The sequence below is a fragment of the Euprymna scolopes genome, chromosome 9 (assembly GCF_053919585.1).
Source record: "Euprymna scolopes isolate OS-2025 chromosome 9, ASM5391958v1, whole genome shotgun sequence".
NCBI lineage: Eukaryota > Metazoa > Mollusca > Cephalopoda > Sepiida > Sepiolidae > Euprymna > Euprymna scolopes.
The window spans coordinates 111130347-111154292 of NC_136490.1; the positions used below are offsets into that span (position 1 = coordinate 111130347).

The 23946-nt window shown below is 34.9% G+C and overlaps 1 pseudogene; it reads right to left on the minus strand.

Annotated features, from left to right (window-relative positions):
• Positions 1-11444: 11444 nt before the first annotated feature.
• Positions 11445-11593, minus strand: LOC145285393 (U2 spliceosomal RNA; annotated as a pseudogene).
• Positions 11594-23946: the final 12353 nt, after the last annotated feature.

Consider the following 23946-nt stretch of genomic DNA (forward strand, 5'->3'; position numbering starts at 1 on the left):
TAATGACACGCTTCTGGTACTAACATTTATTCCTGATAATAATATGGAATACATACATCAAATCAGTTGCCAAGATCACTGAAAACATATTTGTCCATTCTACCGCTCCAGTTAGTAGCTCACTGCTGATACAATCCCTTATTTGTATAAAAGACAACTACCTCCTAAAATAGAGAACTCACCTCTCCAGCCGACTAGAATATAGTAACTTTTAAATACAATTTCTTATTGAAATGCCCCCTTTAATAATCCTAAATCTTCCTAATCTCCGCCATTTTAATACGACCTTACATTCACAAACCTTTACCTCCAGTTAGCTTTGGGGTTCAATATGTGATGATTTCCATTGTAGAAATATTTGTTTTACCTTTTTTAATGCTGTATTATTTCGCTGCCTGGAGTTTAATGTTACAACTTACAATGGACTGGTCATTGCCAAAACTAGCGCTCTTGTGGGTTCTGGTGATTGTGAAGCTTTGGATTTATTTGTACTAGATATGTACATTGTGACGACCTACCCTAGATTGCTACTTAGTATTCTATAGGAAATTAGCAAGGAGTTAATGGAAGGTCGCGCCATCTTTGGAAATGTTTCTGCAACTGCCTTCCAAATGTTCCGAGTTTTGGTTGTTGAATTTCGGCGCCAATATTTTTATTTTATTTTTCCTTCCATCTTCTTAGTCTATTTTGATCGCATTGATTTTTCTTTCTGAATCGGGTGATCCTTTCGCTTCCTTTTATGTGATCATCAGCATCATCATTTTATATGACGATCATCATTTATATGATGATGACATCATCATTATCATCCTCATAATCTTCATCAAATTAAGCTCATCTGTTTTTTTTATGTACATATATACAATTATCATTACACCCTCACACATATCTGGACGTTTGGTTTTCATTGGATCACCCTGGAAGTTTCCGATTTTCTGAGTTGATTTCTTGGCATCTGAATAGGGTGTCCGCTGCGCAGTTTTCCTTCTCTCAGACGTAATTTATCAGTAAATTGTATTCTTGTAGGATGAGGTACCAGTTTTGTAATCGCCAGTATTTATTTCTTATTCTGTTCAGAAAAAACTATATATCTCAAAATTGGTTACTGCCGGTACCAGCGCCAATTTGTTATTGTTAAATAGGCCCTCTGCTTCTTGTTTAACTTCTTGGGACTGACATAACTTACAGGTCTCAATTGTCCATTGTGGTTATTTTGCGATAGCACTGCTCCGATTCCAGTTTCACTAGCATCTGTGTGTAGGCTGAACCATTTCTCAAAATCTAGTGCCAACAATACGGGGTCATTACTCAACATGTGTTGTATGGCCTCGAAAGATTCTTGACGTTCTGTTGTCCACCAAAATCGTGTTCCCTTTCGTAAGTGGTTTGTCAAGGGGGTTGCTATCCCAGAGAGTTTTGCGGCAGAATTTTCGATACTATCCCGCCACACCCAGGAACCTTCGGACTCTTTTTACACTTCCTGGTCTCGGATACTCCTTTATACTTTAGAATTTTACTTGGGCTATACATATATATATATATATATATATATATATATATATATATATATATATATGTCGTCACAGCTTCGTTGCTAAGACTTCTTACCTATACTTCCTTCGTAGCTTAGACATATTTACTATACTTTCTTCGCCACTTATCGTTATATGTCTTTCGTTTTTATAAACACTTCCTCGCTTTAAAAGAGAATCTATACATCATGTATCGCTTAGAAAACAGCTCCTAAACATATTCCTTGCGACGAAGACGTCGATATTATATCTACTTTGCTTAAAAATTGTCGCTACGCCCCGTGTGTTGCAGCTTAAACCATGTTCGCAGCTTAAAAGTGTTATATAGTTATTATTATTATTATTATTATTATTATTATTATTATTATTAGACGATACCACTTGTGCGCGTATGTTACGTGAGTTCTTATTAGTAATGATATGAGTCTTAGTGAGAGTTCTTGTCTTATTACATATTATGTTGCATCTTAGAGAGAGAGATGTGTATGTAATGACATTTTATACACAGACATATAATAACAATACAATTTACCTTTTTGTAGAAATCACAAACACAAAGATGAGCTTTATCCAAAACACATGATTGATTTATTTAATACGACCGGTCGGGATTTCCTCATTAAGAACTCAAAGTTTCACATCTTAGTTTCTGAAGTGACGTCTCGCTTCAGACGTCCGCCTGTCTCTGTCTCCCCTGACTGTCTCTCTGACTGTCTCTGACTCTCTCTACGACCAACTAACTCCCATCTCCTATATTGAGAAATCCATGCATCCCGGCCACGTGAGCAAAATTCACGTGTTTCAACGTGCAGTGCGCGACTTTGCACGTTTTCGACATTGATTTCCCAATAACCTATTTTTCTTGTGTTGTTTCCACAAAGGAATTTAACCTACATATCTAATTTATTTAACTCATATTTTATTATCCACATTCTTTTAACAATTGAATAGTTTATTTATTATTTTTTTCATCCGAATTAACAATTTACTGGACATTCCATTTAAACCTATTGTTCTTTAAAACTTATGTCCATGGTTCGATTTATGCTTTCTCCTATTTTCATTTTAACTAATCTCTCTATTTTTATACTTACATGAACAGGGGACAGCCCTTATCATGTAACATCCCTCCCTTCTATATTTCACAAAAAAAATGTATGCTTTTTTAACTTTAGTACAGTTTTTATTTTTACATCTACACAACCACACGGCTAGAAAGATCAGGCTAAAAAAACACACAAAAAAAATATCTTTCAGTCAGCCCTTCACAGCCGACTTCACAACTATTTATTTTTTTATAAGATCAGGACCTTTCTGATCTTTGTGGCATTTACTTTTTGGGTGTAGGATATTTACCTATGATACACATCAGCTATTTTCCGAGCCACCCATATGCCGCAGACTAGAGGTTTTCACCTTTCTCGAAATGGACGGCTTCCTTCGTCTCAAAAGTGTTCTGATCTCTCTTTCCGCATGGTTAGTCTTATCAAGTATGGCTTTGTTTTTTTTATTCTATAACTATCTCATACGGGACATACCAAATCTCATATACTTAAATCTTTGTGGTTGGCTTCAGAAGTTTAAGATATACCTTTTTTCTCTCATACGGATTCACTTGGATTTCCTTGCTTGGATTTTTGAAACTTCGACGAGGATTTAGAAATATCACCCCTAACTAACTAACACGTTTCGCGCCCAACACCTTAATTGCGCCTAAATTCTATCTAATTGCCCGATTTTTTTTTTGTGATTTTTCTTTTCTCTCACCAGGGCTTCCAAGATCCAGCAGATATATCCCACATTCATGCGTCTCTAAAAAAATACAAGGTTATATCTTTCTTACGTAATCTACGGCATATTTTTGCTTGTCTCTTACTTCATTAAGCTACATGTGATTGCCTCGGGACTACCTCTCATCGGTTTACTGGTCCCCTTAAGAATTTTAATATTCTTTCCAACGCCTGTTTATTAATTAAGCCAAGACTTACTACTTTGCTTGGAGTCGTTAAGTGCAACCAGCTTATTTTAAGCACTTAATTAACCAGGTTCCCAAATTTTTCGTATAGGGGCACTTCTTGTGCTTATCAATCCCTACCAAGTCACTTTTCTTGGAGAAAAATGTTTAGTATCTCTAAAAAAAAAAAACAAAACCAAATGCTAAAACAAAACACCTTTCTTACGGCTTATCACATCTAAAAACTCCAAATACCCGTTTACGTAATTTTAATTCTTGTCCCCCTTCTAAAATTCTAACTGAATTTGTAAGCCAACCATACGTCTTAACTTATTTTCTACTAGATCATTTTAATCTAATGTATATTTACGGATAACTTTGAAATCTTGCTGTGAAAATCATAACATTACATACAAAAGACAATTTACAATATTTGTTCAACATCATAAAAACATTTTCAAAAAAAAAATACCTTAATACATTTAAACATTTTGCAACAGTTATAACTTTTTTTTAACAACAAAAAAAAATCATCTGTAACAAACAATAATTCAACAGTCTGTCCAAAACCATTGTCCCTTTTTTTTTCAAAAACAAAATAAATGAACACGCAAAAGCCGAAAAGTTCACTATGAACACAAAATGCATTTCAAAACAATTTACACGCTGTTTCATAGAGAGTACATGCGACCTTTGAAAGTCCTGTTTTGATTGACAGATTAAATTGAACAATTCGTCCAAACGATTTTATATTGACACAGATTTTCTAATGACACTTCTACAAATTTCAAAACAATAATAATGGGTGACACAATCTCTGCCTTCGCGTGTATGTGTGTGTGTTTTTTTTAACAGACCAATTCCTTTATCAATGAATTACGCATGGTGACTTGTTTACTATTTTTTTCCATTACTACGAATTTCTTTTTTACGGCGTATCGGCCTTTTCTTCTTTTTCTTTTTAATATTTCTTGTATCTTTTGTTCTCTGTGTGCGTGTATGTTCAAATTTTTTTTTTCATCATTTTTTTTTCTTCGCATTTCTGTGATCGTGTAATTTTTTTTTCTTTTTCCGTGGTATTATTTATTTATTTATTAATTTATTTTTTTAATTATGTTGGACCCTTTTAAAACGTTGTGTTTCTTTTTCTTTTTCGAATTCTGTGATCGTGTGATTTTTTTCTTTTTCCGTGGTATTATTTATTTATTTTTTTAAATTATGTTGGACCCCTTTACAACGTTGTGTTTCTTTTTTTTCTTTTTTTTCGTGGTATCGACCCCAGATTCGGTTTCTGCATCGCTGATGCAAAAGGTTCACGAACACAACATTGAGAGTTGTTATATAGTTATTATTATTATTATTAGACGATACCACTTGTGCGCGTATGTTACGTGAGTTCTTATTAGTAATGATATGAGTCTTAGTGAGAGTTCTTGTCTTATTACATATGATGTTGTATCTTAGAGAGAGAGATGTGTATGTAATGGCATTTTATACACAGACATATAATAACAATACAATCTACCTTTTTGTAGAAATCACAAACACAAAGATGAGATTTATCCAAAACACATGATGGATTTATTTAATACGACCGGTCGGGATTTCCTCATTAAGAACTCAAAGTTTCACATCTTAGTTTCTGAAGTGACGTCTCGCTTCAGACGTCCGCCTGTCTCTGTCTCCCCTGACTGTCTCTCTGACTGTCTCTGACTCTCTCTACGACCAACTAACTCCCATCTCCTATATTGAGAAATCCATGCATCCCGGCCACGTGAGCAAAATTCACGTGTTTCAACATGCGCGACTTTGCACGTTTTCGACATTGATTTCCCAATAACCTATTTTTCTTGTGTTGTTTCCACAAAGGAATTTAACCTACATATCTAATTTATTTAACTCATATTTTATTATCCACATTCTTTTAACAATTGAATAGTTTATTTATTATTTTTTTCATCCGAATTAACAATTTACTGGACATTCCATTTAAACCTATTGTTCTTTAAAACTTATGTCCATGGTTCGATTTATGCTTTCTCCTATTTTCATTTTAACTAATCTCTCTATTTGTATACTTACATGAACAGGGGACAGCCCTTATCATGTAACAAAAGGTATCGCTATTAAACCTTCGTCAGTAAGAAAACTTCGCTATACCGCCTTCATCGCTTACCAGAGGGTACATCCCTTATATCTTAGCGCTTCCAAGTGGATTAACTGTAACTCATTAGTTTAGAAAATAAGTATATGTTTACGTTTTAGCCCTATAAATTTGGTCAATTTCTGATATTTACAAGCTAAACTTTCATCAAAATATATTTCTGCTTTGCATTTAAATATTTACTTATTTTTTCAATCCCTAAAATCTAAATCTAGGCCGTGTATTATAATTGTTGTTAGATCATTACAAAACGTGTATTTTCTACAAATCATATATACAATATATTACTCTTGCTATATTATCTATTTATAGTAAAAAAATAATCTAGCAAGCTTACACACATTGTTTCACATAATTATAATCATTGAATATATATATATATATATATATATATATATATATATATATATATATATATATATATTTGTGGGTGAATATATATATATATGCATACATATATGTATACATATATATGTATAACTATATATATATATATGTATGCATAAATATGTATAACTATATATATGTATAACTATATATATATATATATATATATATATATATATATATATATATATATATATACATATATATTCAATGGTTGTATGCCATATTATCATTATTAATTGTTGGTGCATATTAGCCTGGTGCAAAATTAATATTTTGGGACGTGTAAAACTAAGTCAAGAAACGACTGTATTTTTGCACCAACTTAATATTGATATTATATAAATTGTACACTTCGGTAAATAGTGGTAAACAATATATTAATATATACATGCATGGAAATAGTTAGTTATATTGAAGCATATATCTCGGTGTATAGGTATTTACGTCCGTTTACCCGTATTCTAATTTATCTGTCAGTAAAATCTTTTTCCCTACAATGTGTAGGCCATTTCTGCCTAGCTTTTATCTTTGTATTGCGCACATTTCATTCGTATGCTGTTGCATCACTGCCTTGGTGCCTCGGCTGATTTATATGTGCATAAGCAAACAAGAAAGGAAACATGGAATGAAAATAAAAAAGCAATAACTTAAAAAAGTAATGAATGCAAAGAAATAAATTAATGAGTCATAAAATGCTCGCAAATCCTTGATCCAACAACGAGGCGTTCAGTTATGCAACATCAAAGAAAGGTTACCATTCATTGTTTGATGTGTTGACTTTATTTGGCTTAGGCAGATTACAGCCTTGATTATTATTATTATTATTATTATTATTATTACTATTAATATTATTACTATTATTATTATTATTATTATTATTATTATTATTATTAGTTTGTTGCTGCTATTTTTCACTAAACTACTGACCTAGAGACAACGAGTAATCTAATACAAGTTGGGCCCCGTAGAAATTCCACGGATGCTTCTATACTGCTTTCAGCTCTGTTTCCGTCGTAATCTTATTAATATTTACTTTGATAAACGAGGAAAAATTTGTATTCATTTATATTATTGTTGTAACATCACAATCGTTTTTCTTGCTAAAATCTTTTTCTCGAATAATATCTTCTAAATAAAACTAAAGCGCACCATGAGCACAGCGCGTTATAGACATTTTTTTTATATATTAACAAATGCTGGAGCAAGCCGTATATGTTAGTAGACAGACAAAAATGAAATAATATTACTGCTTATCTTTTTGGTGTCGTATTTACTGGGACGAATCTAGTATAACTTTTTTATGTTTCTGTATATTCTATTCATGTAATTGTTGTCACATTTTCCTTTTTTCTTTTCATTCCAACGTTTTTATTTAATATTTCACGGCCGGTTTGTAAAGCGTTAATTTAATTTTACTCCCTTTATTTCAGTCTTTTGCATTGTTAACCGACGTTTCCGGTTTTCTTTCGTCATGTCTACTTATTACTTGTTGATATAGTTTGATATGCATTAATTTTAATACCAATGAAGCCTCGCCTTTAAAATGATGTAATAAAACACCTGAAGTCGAGATGGCAGAAAAGTCGAGTTCTGAGAACCGAACTGAACAGGTCAGAATTAACAATCTCGTCCGAATGCTGACTAGAGTCATTTTTTTTTATTATACCCTATTTTGGCGTAAAATATGAAGGAAATGCGAGCGAGAAGTGGCAACATTAAACGGGTCGCCTCGGAATTTGAAATTTAAAAACGTCGAGAAAAAGAAAATATTAAACGATTCACGTTGAACTTTTAAAATTGAAAGTGTGGAGTAAGGGAAGATTTAAATGTTAAGGAAACCAGTTTTTTTGAAGATGCTCGTATTGTCTAGCAGTTTGTTTTGGTAGAAGTAGTAAAGTATTGCCGGTTTTATTGAGGGTCTAATAAAGAATAGCAGTTTTTCTTTGAGAATCTAGTAGTGTCTAGCCGTGTTTGAGATGATAGTAATGTACAGCAGCGTTTGATAAGCCAGTGGCGTCTATCGATGTTGGAAGTTAAATTGATCGCCGATCATGCCATATATATATATATATATATATATATATATATATATATATATATATATATATATATATACATACATATATATACACATGTACATATATATACATACATATATGTATACATATATACATATATATATACATACATATATATGCATATATATGTATGTATATATATATATATATATATATATATATATATGCATACACAAATATCAATTTAAAACATGGCCTATTACGTATAACAAAAATATCTTAAATATGTAGACAGGCATCTAGAGAGGTGTCGATATTTCACATTAAAACTGGTGTTAATCAAATATGATATGCGTATATACTTGCATTCAAAAAAGTAAATAGCGGCGATATTACGTTTCACCTTATAAATGGTACACTAAAAGAAACTTCGAATATTCGCCTGCGGGAACCAGATTTTTGAGGCTATAGCAAAAATTACTTTGAATTAATTATAGCATAAGAGAATCAAACCTATTCACGGTATTGCTTATAAACACGAGGATATTATATTCATCAATTTTCTCGCTAAGAAGATATTATATTTTGCAAGTAGAAAAAAAACAAAAAGGTATTATACATTGAAGCATACAACGAAGACAATATATTTGAATATATTTAATTTCCTTCATTGTACTCTGCATTATATGAATATCAGCAATTTTGTTCATACAGAACAAAGATGACAGTATTTTTTGGAGAACTATCAGTTCCACTCGAGTAAGCATCGCAATTCCACCCCAAGTTATCATTAGAACATGGCCTCGATTTCAAAACGCTCTAGGTCATTTATCAAATGAGACAGTAGTAACTAGAATCCCGCCTTTTATTATCGATTATCCATAATCGCTTTGCGTTCATTCTTAGTCTAAATCAAGCAATCTATTTTAAGGTTGCTAAACACCTACTTGCGGTGCATTGTTGAAATTTATGAATCATAGATTGATATGCGCATAAGCAAAGTATACAGAGAAAACGTATAGAAATAAGAGTATCATTATAAAGATGTTAATCATGTCTGACAAAAGATATTAAAGGAAAAAATTCAAAGTTTATAACGGATGACATTTCTTGCCCGAACAGCATAATTTTGTCAATTAATGATTTGTTGCAGTATGTAATATAACAAGTCCGATAGCCATTAGTCGTGTGCTCTCGTGTCATGAATGAATGCGTGAATGTACGATTGACATGAAATTTTAAAGATAAATAGGCTGAAGTGACTTAATAAATAAAAAGTAAATGACTTACAATGACTAATGAACTTAAGGATGGATTGAATGACCTTAAGAATGACTTAAAGCCTAAGAAAATAACTGACTCCTTCAAAAACAAAGTAAATGATCTGGAGAATGACGTGACTGCCTTTGAGACTGACTGGTTGTAAAGTAGGTGATCATTTTACATACAATTAATACAGAAAAGTGATCCCCCACTTTATACCACAAAGTTTCAAACATAAGTGCAGCATGTAGTAAGAACAGATACTACACTTTGATCTTTACCAAACAGCCAAGAACAGGGTGTTTATTTGTTCCCCCACCGAGTAAATTAGGCACAAGACCGGTTTTTAATGTGAGGAGTGAACGGAAAATGGGGACCAACTCCCCGGGGAGTAGGGGAGATGGATAGTGACGATTGGTATAAAGGGTTGTCCCTACATTGACCGAGGTCTTATATGCGGTGTTGGTGTTTATTTGCTCCCCCACGGAGAAAATTCGACTCAGGGCCAATTTTTAATGTGAAGGGGAAATAGGGGCCAGCTCCCCGGGGAGTAGGGAAACTGGATAAGTACAATTGGTATGAAGGGTTGGTATTTATTTTCTCCCCCACGAAGCAAATTAGGCACAAGGCCGAGTTTTAATGTGAGGAGTGAAGGGGAATGGGGACCAGCTCCCCGGGGAGTAGAAGAACTGGATAGTGACAATTGGTATAAAGGGGTTCCCCTACACTGACCAAGCTCTTATATGTGGGGTTGCCACCACATATGGTATTTGCTTGCTGTATCTGCCGAAACAGATGGTATTTATTTGCTCCCCCACCGAGCAAATTAGGCACAAGACCGATTTTTAATGTGAGGAGTGAAGGGAGGGGGAAGGGGAAAAGGGGGACCAGCTCCCGAGAGGTGGGAAATGGGAGCTGGTTAAAGGTCAGACATGTGGGGTTGCCCCCACATCTGGTCTTTGCTAGTCATAGCTAGTCCTAGCTAGTCATAGCTTGCAGTATCTGCCGAAACAGATACTACACTTTGATCTCGGCCCGAAGGCTAAGAAAAGGGTATTTGTTTACTCTCCCATCGCGCAAATAAAGCAAACGGGCGACTTTTAAAGTGGGTAGTGATGGGGAAATGTGGGCACACTCCCCAGGGAGTAGGGGAACATGATATTGACAATGGGTATTAAAGGTTTCCCCTACCTTGATTAAGGTCTTATATGTGGGGTTGCCCCCACATATGGTCTTTGATTGCAGTATCTATCGGAACAGATACTACACTTTGATTCAGCCGGAAGGCTAAGAAAAGGGTATTTATTTGCACCCCACCGAGCAAATTAGGCACAAGGCCGAATTTTTATGTGTGAGTGCAGGGTAAATGGAAGTCAACTCCCCGGGGAGTACGGGAGCTGAACAGTGACAATTGGTATGAAGGGTTGCCCCTACATTGACCAAGGTCTTATATGTGGGGTTGGTATTTATTTGCTTTCCCACCGAGCAATTAAGGAGCAAAGCCGATTTTACATGTGTGGTGTGAAGGGAAAATGGGGACCAACTCCCCGGTTGGGAGAGCTGGATAATGACAATTGGTATTAAGGGCTGCCCCTACATTGACAGAGGTCTTATATGTGAGGTTTGTATTTATTTGCTTTCCCACCGAACAAATTAGGCGCAAGGCCGATTATTAATGTGAGGAGTAAAGTAGATGGGGACCAACTCCCCGGGGAGTAGGGGAGCTCGATAGTGAGAACTGGTATGAAGGGTTTCCCCTACATTGACCAAGGTCTTTTATGTAAGGCTTCCCCCCACTTACGGTATTTGCTTGCAGTATCTACCGGAACAGATACCACACTTTGAGGTATGTATTTGCTCCCCCACTGAGCAAATTAGGCACAAGGCCGATGTTTAAAGTGAGGGGTGAAGGGGAAATGGGGACCAACTCCCCGGGGAGTAGGGGAGTTCGATAGGGTTGCCCCTTCATTGACCAAGGTCTCATATGTAGGGTCGCCCCTACATATGGTCTTTGCTTGCAGTATCTGCCGGAACAGATGGTATTTATTTGCTCACCCACTGAGCAAATTAGGCACAAGGCCGTTTTTAATGTGAGGTAAAAACCAGCTCCCCTAAAAGTAGGCAAAAAGGGGGCACTCTGGTTACCAAAAATAATAATTGTCCCAGTATAGAGGGTTTCCCCTCCATTGACTGGTACAAATTATCTTAAGTGCAGTATCTGCCGGAACAGATACTACACTTTGATCTTGGCCAAAAAGCCAAGAAAAGCGGTATTTATTTGCTCCCCCACCGAGAAAATTTGGAACAAGGCCGATTTTTAAGGTAGGGAGTGAATGGGAAACTCCTCGGTGAGTAAGGGAGCTGGATAGTGACAATTGGTATGAAGGGTTGCCCCTACATTGAGCAATGTCTTATACGTGGGGCTGCCCCCACATATGGCCTTTCTTGCAGTATCTGCTGAAATATACTACACTTGGATCTTGAGCAAAAGGCCAAGAAAAGGGTATTTATTTATGGGAACAGATACTACACTTTGATCTTCCTATTTAATTTATTTCGTTTAAAGAAAAATTACAATTAAAAAAAATCCAATATAAAATTAAAAATTATAAAAAGTAAAATCTCCAAAAGACAAAACAAATTTAGGCACACGGCCCTATAAGATCTGTGGAGGGGTGTGTTGCAGGGTCTTTGTAACTAAAGTAAAAATTGGAGTCTTGGTGACTTTATTCTTGACAGGCAACATTTACCACAATACCTCATTCACTCTGTGGACTCTAAACTAACAAATGAAAATCCCAGCATTTTTGCAAAAAAGATATATATACAATCTCTGTATGTGTGTGTGGGGGTGCATTTTTTTTTATTAAAATGTGAGTTTGTGAAAAAAAGTTCAATTCATTGGAAAATAAATGTTCTTGAATTTGGAAGAAAAGCAGTTCGTTTCGGGGAGTGTGAAATCTAGAAAAAATGTGCCCCCAAAAAATTGTCTAGTGCATTGTTAGTAAGGTTCCTCCCTAAGATTATCTAAGTAGTTAGATCGCCTACTGTTTTCCGGGTCACCGAAAACAAGCGTGGAGACCCCTAATGGGGATTTGGACGAATTAATATCGGGTGTAGGGAGGAAAAATAAATTGATTGTCAAAATCAAAAAGGGGAATATAGGACGCCACCTTCTGAGTAGGGGTTGACCAGGGGGTGATAAAACCAAAAAAGATAGGGGGGAGTTAGTGGTAGGGTAGCCTCGGAAGGTTCTCTAGCAATCGGTGGACAGGATCTCATTTGTACCACCAGTCAAGAGTCTCTTTACTTTTTATTTGTCTAACCTAGCGGGATGAGCTCGATAGGACCCAGTACTGCATGTGCTATGCCTATGGTGGTAACACGAATTCAAACTTGGCGCCTCTTCGGATGCACAAGCTAGCGTCATGCACCCACCTCTTGTCAAAGGCCACTCGAGGCAGTCTCTTCTAATCGCATCTGATCTTTACTTTAAGCAGATGTTTAAAGTAGACGACTAGATCCCGATCCGACACATATATCACTTCGCGGACTCGCTTGAGGCCTGTGATCCATATGACCATCCTCACTACTGCTAGTATCGCTAGAAAAACAGTCTTTTTATCCGATCCAGCGGCGGATCAATGTTCTCCACAAAATATGTCTGCAGTACTCCCTATTACATTAAGACTGGGTACGATAGAGTTCGCTATTATGGTGATGGCAAAACCTGCTCGCCATGATACCCTGTCTTGACGGCGTAGTGCTGATAATTAAATATTAATAAATGACGACTTGCATAATATTGTCGAGATTTGTCCCTAGCGGATGTATGTTATTTTTCTTGCCGCTAAAACAGAGTTGTTTACTTCTTGGAATAGTTAATGACATCTGGTAAATATTGTATTGGAGATGCGGATGCCGAAGTATCTGTGTCATCTACTCTCTTTTAAATAAAACAATGTAAAAAAACGATAAGTAAGTAACGATAAGTAAGGAATCATCATGTTTTTGCTTAACGATATTTTAATGGTTTTATTTTTAGTAGGTCTTCTTCTTCTCTCTACCGGCAGCAGAAAAGGCGAATAGAAAGGTTACAAAAACAACACTCTAACAAAGACAATTAATAAGACATACACGAATATTTTCACTGTTCATTATTCACTTTATGCTAACGTTACTTAGACATATGCCACCTTAAACCCTATTATCACGCACAGTCTCCAGCACTTGCTACATTTTTCTGAACACGGATGCAAAGTCTTCGAACTAAAATAAAGTGAATAATTCTAAAAACAAGTCGTCACCCAAACTACGATGTGCAGCATATTAAACGTTAAATAAAACAACGTGCAATCGCATTTCCATGAGAGGCGTTGGGTGCACATGTGCGTTCTTTCCAGGGAGCAATCATAAATGAAATCTAATAGGTAAATTTCCACCAGAAACACTTTCTGCAAGGCGTATATACGCGCTGGTTCTTACCTTCAAGGTCACGTATTTCGTCGTTTATGGTCGGTCGTTTTCTTTCTGTCTTTATCGTCAAGTGCTTGTTGATCGGTTGTTTATCTAAGACGAGACTCTTCATCCAGGACCAACAATGGATACATATTGAGATTTTTAAGGTTTTGGTTATAAAGTTAACTCCTTGAGTAAGATACCACTATGACTAATTTACTACAGCATTTATATTTGCGCTTTATCGCTCCCACAATAGCTTTATCTTTAAGAGCTTATCTGAGAACATTTATCAACACCTGTGTGTTCATCCTTCCTCCAAGAGACACGTCTGTGAAGACTTCAATGTCCTCAATGTGGAATGGATTATCCACTGAAACAAGACATATTATGAGGGGGTTCTTTCCCGGTTTCTATATTGCTTATGACCTCAGATTGTTCGCGACCCCACCTGCGTGCCCGATACAGACAGTCAGTATGCAAGTCCCCTGGACCTTTTCCTCACACCTTGCCCTGAACTATGTTCATCTTCCGTTCTATCACCACTTTGATCTTCCGACCACTCGGTTGTACCAGGTAAGATTAAAATAAAATGTAATAAGTCCCCAGAAGTACCTCTCCATCGTACTGTATATCGATACTCTATGTTTGACTAAGGTAATTTTGGAACATTTATATCAGATCTACTTATGCAATCAATAATGTGTCCTCTATATTATCAGACCCGATGGAATGGTTATTTTTATATATAGACTGCTTTATCCCCTCAAAAATATTTCAGCTACAAAGGTAACATCCAGAATTGTATGCTCAGTCCGTTAAGTCCAAAGTAGATGAGCAGCGATTTGCTTCCCACCAGTTTTGGCAAATAGAAAATAGGGTCCTGAACAGAAGTGCGTGCTCTATCCCAACTATCAGCAATGGACCTGAGGTAATCTCGTCAGCGTCAGACAAACCAGACTCTTTGCCAAGAACTTTTCAGCAAATTCTACCCTATGCTACCAAGGCCGCCAACTCCCATTATTTCCGCCTGTATCAGAAAACACGCAATGCGACATACATATATCTGTGCGCGATGTTGCCCAGCTAATCGAAAACCTTGATTCCAGCAAAGCAACAGCATTCCAATTATAGTGTCGAAAGAGCTTCCACCAGAACTAGTTCCAATACTTACATATCTGTGTTTTAAGGGGGGTTGCTTTGGAAAACATCATGAGTGTGCCCTGTATTTAAGAATTCTGGAGATCGGTCATCCTACTCTCAGGACTGAAAAATTAGTCTCCTATGCGTCATAAGTAAGTTGCTGGAATCTGTGTTAAATAGAAAAGTATCACCCACATCAGCAAAAATATATGTCTTATTAATATATATTATGGTTTCCGTTCTGCTAGATCTACAGCAGATGCGCTGACGGTTGTATCTCAACAAAATTGTAGATTTCTCGACATAGGCTTCCTATCTAGGGCAATTACTCTTTGATAGTGTATGACATTAATGTCTACTTTATAAGATATCCAGCTATCGTATAGCTGGAAATGTTTTTTCAATTATTAAATCATTTCTGCCGAATAGGTTCAAAAGTGTAGTGGTGGATTGGCAGAAATTAGAAGCTCATATTATTAATGCTGTAGTTCTATAGGGGTTCATCCTGTTTCCAAATCTCCTGATGATCTACATGGATGATCTTCCAAATAACATCCCTAGATCATTTGTTAATATAAGTAAGCCAATTAAGAACATTTCCACTACATACGACTATACTCCACTTGGCTAATGTATACTCATTAAACCTCATTCTCGAGTGACCTCCGGGGCTTGATAATTAGTGACTCATTTGTAAAAAAAAAATATTATTTACTAAATTTTATTAATGCAGACCTAAAGACAGACATCAGGAGACACACATGGTCAAAGTTTCGAGGCAAAAAGTTGCTTAGATTATATCTACGATGGTCAAGCACATCAAGATTAGCCTTTTTGCACACCATTTTGTTTTCTTCCTTAAATGTTAACTTCCTATATCAAGGAAGCTAACCTTTGCTGCTCCAATCGCGCGCATGTAACTATGTATATGTTGATTGGGCGCAATATTATTTTGATACGTACTATGCAACTCTAGCCTATATGCATACTCCATTACATAATAGCTACTTATTGTCGCCATGTTTTATAAAACGGGCAAAGGAAAAGAAAGAAATTGGGCCAATTTATGATACTACAGTTAAGATATATGCCCCTTTTACTTCCATTGGTTTTTCATTAAATCTCGCCCACCTTGAGTTCGCACAAAACGTGACGTTTGTTTTCATTATTCCCACATCGTTTCTCACAAAGACTGGAAATGTCACTAGTTGCATAACCATAAGTTTTGGGGTGTAATAAATAAAAAAGCAACATGCAAATTGATATTTTATCATGTGATATATGCCGTTATCCCTATCGTATGTATTGTATTAGCAAGATATGTATGAAAAGAACTGAAAACATCACAATACTGAAATATGTGTGCATGCGTGTGCGAACAAAAAAAAAAGGTTTGTATTAGAGATAAAGTTTATATTTGCTTTACAAACGCGCGAATATTGGTTGAGATAAATTGTGTGAATGAAGCAAAAGTTGCTTCTTAATGAGCAAATTCAGCACCGCGGTGATACGAAGTGCCTTAAATCAGTTTCCACACTTTTTTGTTACAGGCTTTAAAAAGTTTGGTAGATTTTTGTAAAGTCAGTGTTTTCGCTATATATCTTCCGAGGTGACTGACCACTTTTTATGATCTCAGGTTTAAATAAACAGTTACAGCAAGAATTTGAATACACTCTACTCAAGCCGGTTTGTCAGAGATAGTGTATTTCTGTAGTAAAAAAAAAAAATCGTGCCAACCTTTTACCACTGGCAACGCCCGCTTCAGAGAGTGAAAGAAGAAAGAAGAAGAAGAGAATGGCCACTGCGTCTATTTATAGACTAGAGATCATGGGAAGAGTATGCAAATAACTTCGGATGGTTTTGTCCTATGAAAAGCCTGTATTTGGGAGAGAGGGTGTCTTTTTTGTTTGGCAGAAGCAATTGCTGTCAGAAGTGCATTGGACTGCAGGATTGAAGAGTGAAGATTGAGTTGTGGGGTCATTGTATTTAACCACAATTTCAAAGATGCAATCGTGATATGAGGCCACAATAGAAGAAGGATCTACAATAAAATTCTGTTTTAAATTTGGTAAAATTCTCCAATAAAATTATGGAATGCTTCGCACCGTTTTTAAGCCAACTTGCTTTAACCGAGCATAAGTTATTAAGGGGTATGAGAGATGCCAGGAAAGCATGGAGTATGTGAAGGATAATCAGAGGTATGAGGGGAGTAAAGAATCAGAACCCAAAGTTGATTGGCCAAATAATTTCATGGATAAGAACCGTTGTGTACCTATAGAGACGATAAATGCAAAGTGTGATGCTATGTGGGAATTTTACGCACAAATATTCACGAGGAACAGAACATGTGCCTCAGAGAGAAGGAAAACAGCGAACATTTCAAATATTTTCAAAGACATTATTTAATTCATAGCTTTAACATTATTATTTCCAGTTACGATTTTCACTACCGTAACAAATGAAACCAAAATGTATACGCACATTCTCATTACATACATTTTCACACTATGATAAAATCAAAGTATGTCATAGTACATGATACCGACTACCAGTTGTCAAAATTTCAGCTTCTCACTCTTGTTATTTCTAACAAATATTAGGTTTTTAAATTGGGTCCCTTAGTTTTGGACACTACTCCTTCTCTCTGTAGGCATATATATATATATATATATATATATATATATATATATATATATATATATATATATATATATATATATATATATATATATAAACTGCGGCAATCCCTTTATTGCAGATTAGTAAAATATCAATATTTCACGAAAAATGAAAGTTGTATCATCAAATGACTTTTCGATTGTTTATCAAAGATTAAGCTATTGAGCTGAAAAGGGACTTTGAAAAATAACTTTGATTTCATTCGTGAACAACAACAACACTAAATCTAGATAGGATAAGTGCACCAGTAGAAACCTATTATTCGGAAAATTCGTGGGGAAGTCAAGCGAAACCCAAACAGCACCAGTGCTTCCATTTTTGCAAAAGCTGGAATCGCCTCTAGATCCAGGACGGCCCGATATAATGTGTTAAATGAGATGGCAAGGAACATCAAAACTATTTAAAGACCTCCTTGGAGCAAATAACGTAGGGGAAAACAAATGGTTTGAGCAGAGAATTACATGGAAATGGATTTGCAACGTGTAATATTTACAGATGGGGCCGGTGCAACTTTTGACGATCCAGATAGATGGGCCAAATTTTGGAACCGAACAGAACTCCAACCGCTTACAGAGTTCATTGCCAACAAGAGGTTGATACATCATAGTTTTGGCGGGAACCATTGGCGATAAGTTGGTTTAAGCATTTCAAGTTCCAGGTGTAAAACCTTCCAGCGATGCGTACAATTTTTTTTTTTAAACATTTGTCACAATGGCCAGATGACCTACCATTATCACGTCGCTTCAGATGATTTTTATGCATGAAAATGTGCCATCCTATCTTTGTAGGGCGACTCTAGCCTTCCTTGAATCTATGGGCTTCTTTGGAGAACCCCTCATGAGTCGGCAGTCGTGTTCTCTAGATTTTAACCTCATTGAGCATCTCTTGTTAATATTGAAAAAGGTGTTTATGAGGGAGAAGAGAAATTTACTTCAGAGGATGTCCTGTGGATGTACGTGCTTGATGTCGCCACACCCATAACTCATTGATTTTTAGATCAAACACTTGATTTCTTCGGTGGACAACAGGTTGTTTAAAGTTATTTAAAAAATGGTGGATATAGCGATAACGAATTCATTTATTTGAGATTTAGAATCTTGAATGTGCTTTTGTTTATTATGTCATTAACAGTAAAATATAATAAAAAGTAAAGTTTTCATGATTAGACATTATAATTTTGCTCTAATACAACATTTTAAGAGACCTGCACTAAAGCGATAGACAGTGGAAATTCCTGGATGAAAAATAAAATGTCCAAACTTTATGAATATCGCAGGAATTTGAATGAAATTTGGGGAAATAACTAAGCTTAAAGCAATCATTTGATTATATAATTTTTATTTTTTTGGTGAAATGTATTTAGTGAAATATGTATATTTTACTAATCTTCAATAAAGCGATTGACGTAGTTCATATATATACTAGCAAAATTACCCCTCGTTGACTGAGTTCAAAAACAGCATACAAAAAATGGACTCTGAGTCATGAAAGTATTATAGGTTATGAAAAGAAAAGGTTGTAAAGAGATAGCTTCGAATTTGGGGTTATCAAAACCAAAGCACAATATGATGATAGTAAAAATAAAATAGATAAACCCCATAATTTATTATACCACACCTGTTCACACTGAAACACTTATCACAATATTCTGTGGATCTATATTAAAAAAAACCTTGTTAAACTTTGTGACATATTTCCATTCTATGGAGGTCAGGTGCAAACGAACAATCCATAATTTTATTATACCATATTTCTTCAAACTGAAACATAATTGTCAAAGTATACTTACGCAGGATGAAAAGTCTTTATTAAAGGGTGTCCCTATTTCTATTCCATAGATGTCAGGCGCGAACGCAGACCCCACAATTTTATTATAACATCCATATTTAAATTAAACCATACTTACAAATGATGCTTATGTAATCTATATCAAAAACACTTGTAAACGTTTTTTTGTTAATTTTTACATTTTTATGGACCAGGCGCGAACGCAGACCCCACAATTTTAATGACCCACCGTTTTGCCAGATCAAACATACACATTCCTGTATCTCGATACATCTTCTATCAATATATGTAATCAGTTGTTTAAAATAGTCAACCATATTGGAGCCTATTCGTGACCAGACACACATACACACACATACACACATATACACACCCATACATTCAGCTTTATATTATATACATATATATATATATATATATATATATATATATATATATATATATATATATATATATTAGTCGTTTTAATAGAATATGTAATTTATACAATTGGTTTGAGATCATTTTAGTTAAATATTCTTGTGTTTTGTTAATTGCCAAATAATGTGAAATACTAATAATTCAGCTTCAATTTTACAAAAGCTGTAAATACAATATAAGATATTGTATATAATCGTTTAATATGCTTATCTGACAAACTATTATAATAAAAGAAAACGAAAATGTATCTTAAAAATGTTCTATGCTCCACAGTCTTAGTTAAAACACCTGTTTCGTTTGCGTGTTTTTTCGTCTCATTTTTTTTCGAAATCTAACGGTGGATAAGTACTCACTAAAACGTGGAAACAAAGTAAAAGGTTCAATATAAAAGATGTTTGTATTGCAATAACTAGTTTTTGTGCGTTAATATTTATTAACATTCGTCCATTCTCCTCCTCTGTCTTTGAGTTCGTAATTATTTACTCTCTCTCTCTCTCTCTCTCTCTCTCTCAGCTTAGTAGCAATCATACTCCTCTCAGATTAGAAAAGTTAATAAATTAACCAATATTGTCTCTGTCTTTTATGTTGCAATGTCAGAGGCGCTCTGGTTGACTTTTTCATTAAAGAAGTTGGCGCTGATTATAATTATTCTTGGATTCGCTTAGTCATGTTGAGTTGATAACCGATATATACTTTTTTACAAAATATGGATACGTTCTGATTAGCTTTCCTTTTTTAAATTCTTTTTTTTCTTTTATTATGTAACCGAATTGACCCCGAATTTGCTGTATTTCGATTGCAATAATGTGTCATCCGGGCTTTACACATTTTGATACAAGAAGATGTTTTATCTCGTGTTAATGTTCATCTAACTTTGAAGGGCACTTCAAAATTATCATATAAATTATCCAAAATATTCGGTCATCGTAGAGCGAGGAAACCATTCCCATGAGTAAAATACTGAATGCAATCATTTGTCACATTTTTTTTAACTTCCGTAGACATCTATTTTATGTATAGGAACACAATCAAAGAAACATAAGTCATATTTGCGAAGTCCATGATTTTGCCAAGTGAGGATTTAATATTCTCTACGTTTAATCTATGTATTCTTCTCTCTCTCTCTCTCTCTCTTTATCTCTCTATCCTATATATATGTATATATATATATATATATATATATATATAGAGAGAGAGAGAGAGAGAGAGAGAGAGAGAGAGAGAGAAACAGAGAAGGAGCGACATAAAAAAGAAAAAAAACGAATGTTGTACATCAACGTTTCGTCTTTATCCCTCGATTTCTGATTTCCAACGTTTTTTTTTTCGTTTTTGAAATAGAACAGCGTCACGCTTTTCACATAAAAATTTCAAACATTTGTATTGGTATTTAGTTTTCTAAATCTTAGTCATCTACAGGAAGTCTCGAACTAAAGACGAAACGTTGATAAACATTTCTCGATTTGTTCCCCTGTATTTCTCTATTTTGTCGGAATACTATTTCCATTATCCTCATCACACACACACACACACACACACCCATATATATATATATATACATATATATATATATATATATATATGTATATATATGCATATAAAGAGATAGAGATAGGTATATAGATATAAGTGTGTTTCTATTCTTCCTTGCTGATTCATTATATAATGAAAATTCTAAATTTGTGTTTCCGTACCTTGTTTGCGTACTGCTTAATCTCACTATTTGATACAGAACCTTAAAAACACGACCTCCTGTATTTCATGTCGATCTGGCAATGTCATGTTGATCATACTGTAACAATATTAAGCTAGTAACTATAGACTAGGTTTTGTACATGGAGACGTTTACCTGCATTATTTATTCGTATTTTCAGATGCATCTGTGCCTACCTTAATTGACGCAAATGCCGATAGAGATTTAAATATGTTCGTTCTTATTTCATCTAATGGTTCTACGGCATAATCTTAAACGACTTTGAAAATCACTGCCATATATTTAGCATGATATAATAATGAATAGAAAATTGGATTTACATTAATAAGTACGAAATCTCCTGACTTTATTTGTTCACCTCTAACAAGGCATATCGTTACTTGGACGTAGGGGGATACTATTTAAGATGACGCCTAGAAAATATTTACAATATGATGGTTTACGTTACATTTAAACTCCTGCATATCAGTACAGTAAAGGAAGCAGGTAGCAGAAAGGGAATCTCTACGTCTGGTTCTATGAGGAAAGAAAATATCAGAGTAGAAAGCTTCCTGGCATTTAGGGACTTCAGTAGTGAAGCTGTGTAATTTTGTTGTTAAGCGGGTGCATTATGGATATGTAAGTGGAGGGGTACAAATACAACAAGTTCAACCATAGCACATCCAGTTCACATATTTGTAAACGAGCACAGAAATGCAATCTTGAAGCGGTGGGGTTGGGGTTGGTGCTTCGTTGACAAAATGGAATCTATTATATCCGAAACTCTTTTTGACCCTATGACAGCGCGAGAGGCTAGCGGTAGAAGCACCAGCTCAGACGTAGAAATTATACTCCATGCATGGACGAATGGTTTCAACGTAGACGCATAGGATACTCTCAGTTGTGAGTAGTTTTTTGCCTCGAAAGAAGTAGCCTACCTTCTTTGCAGCAGCTCTCGCAATGTTCTCAATGTATTTTTAGTTCGAGTTGCCCGTGAATGTAAGCCCGAGGAGTTTGAAGAAAGAATCCTCACTTAGGGTATGATTTGTCATGGGTATCGATGGATTGAGAAGCATCTTGTCATTGTTAAATGGGTAGCAGTTTAATATTACTAGCATTAAATGTTACCATCTATTTTCAGTCCCATTAAACAACGGTTTAGAGGTCATTTTCTTACGATTTTCGCCATTGTCTTAGGTGCTTTTTTGGTGTGTGTGTCACAGAGAGTTGTATTATCAGCAAATATAACCATATCGAACACTATTATAAGAAAGGCCATACTTTGAAACTTCGTACTTTTTCAACGTACTTTGCAAGAAGACACCGCTGTTCAGCCTACAAGTTTAGATGAAGGGATAATAATAATAATAATAATAATAATAATAATAATAATAATAATAATAATAATAATAATAATAATAAAAAGTAATAATTATAATAATAATAATAATAATAATAATAATAATAATAATAATAATGATAATAATGATAATAATAATAATGAAAAAATATTGTTTGGTTTTAAAATTTGGCATAAGGCCCCGAATTAATACCTTGCGATTTGTAGTAAGAATATTAAATGTTAATTCGCGGTCAATAACATTGGATTTTATCTTACTGTTAAATGTATAAAAAATACTAAAGTATAGAAAGGATTGGGGCATGAGGTATCTCCATTTTTTCTTTGTGTTTAAATATGCCATCGATAATTAGAGAAAAGAAACACGAGATGAGGTTTGAAACGTAACTTGACGGAGACAATATTATGTAACAGAATTACACAGGCGTTGAAAAAAAGTATGTTTTATTCCTTTTCACTTTTCCCCTGCTCTAAATAAAGGCTTGTTAGTAATGATAGCTCCTGGACTAATATAATATGAGAGGACATAATATGGTACATCAAAGGGCAGTGGATGTATCTGTAGTTGAAGTTATCCTAATCTAGTATGAAAGATTCTAATGGTAAAATGTTATCTATCTATATATAAAAGTGAGAATGCACTGGTGTGTGAGGACACTTCTCAACATATATACTCAGCGAAATTTAAATCTACAATCTTGAAATTTGGTATATAGTGTATTCAGATATTTGGATTTTTTTAAAAAATACATTTAATCCGAAGAGAAGTGCGAAATTTAAATCTCCAAACTTGAAATTTGGTATATAGATAATTAGCCACGTGAGAAACTTCTACATCCGTTTTCATCCGTAAAAACGCTGCTGACGAGTCAGAAGTAAAAGAATTAATACATCACGGTCGTCGGATGATTCTCTGTTTGCTAACTTTTTGATGATTGTGCATGCGTGAAATGTTCCCATTACAGAGTCCTTATGTTATATGTAAGTCGGTTTAAAAACACCTTTTAAATCAGCGTGTCACTTTGTATTACTTATTTTTCCTCCAACGTTTCTCTCAACTTAGTTTGCGGTATGTTCTTCACTTTAT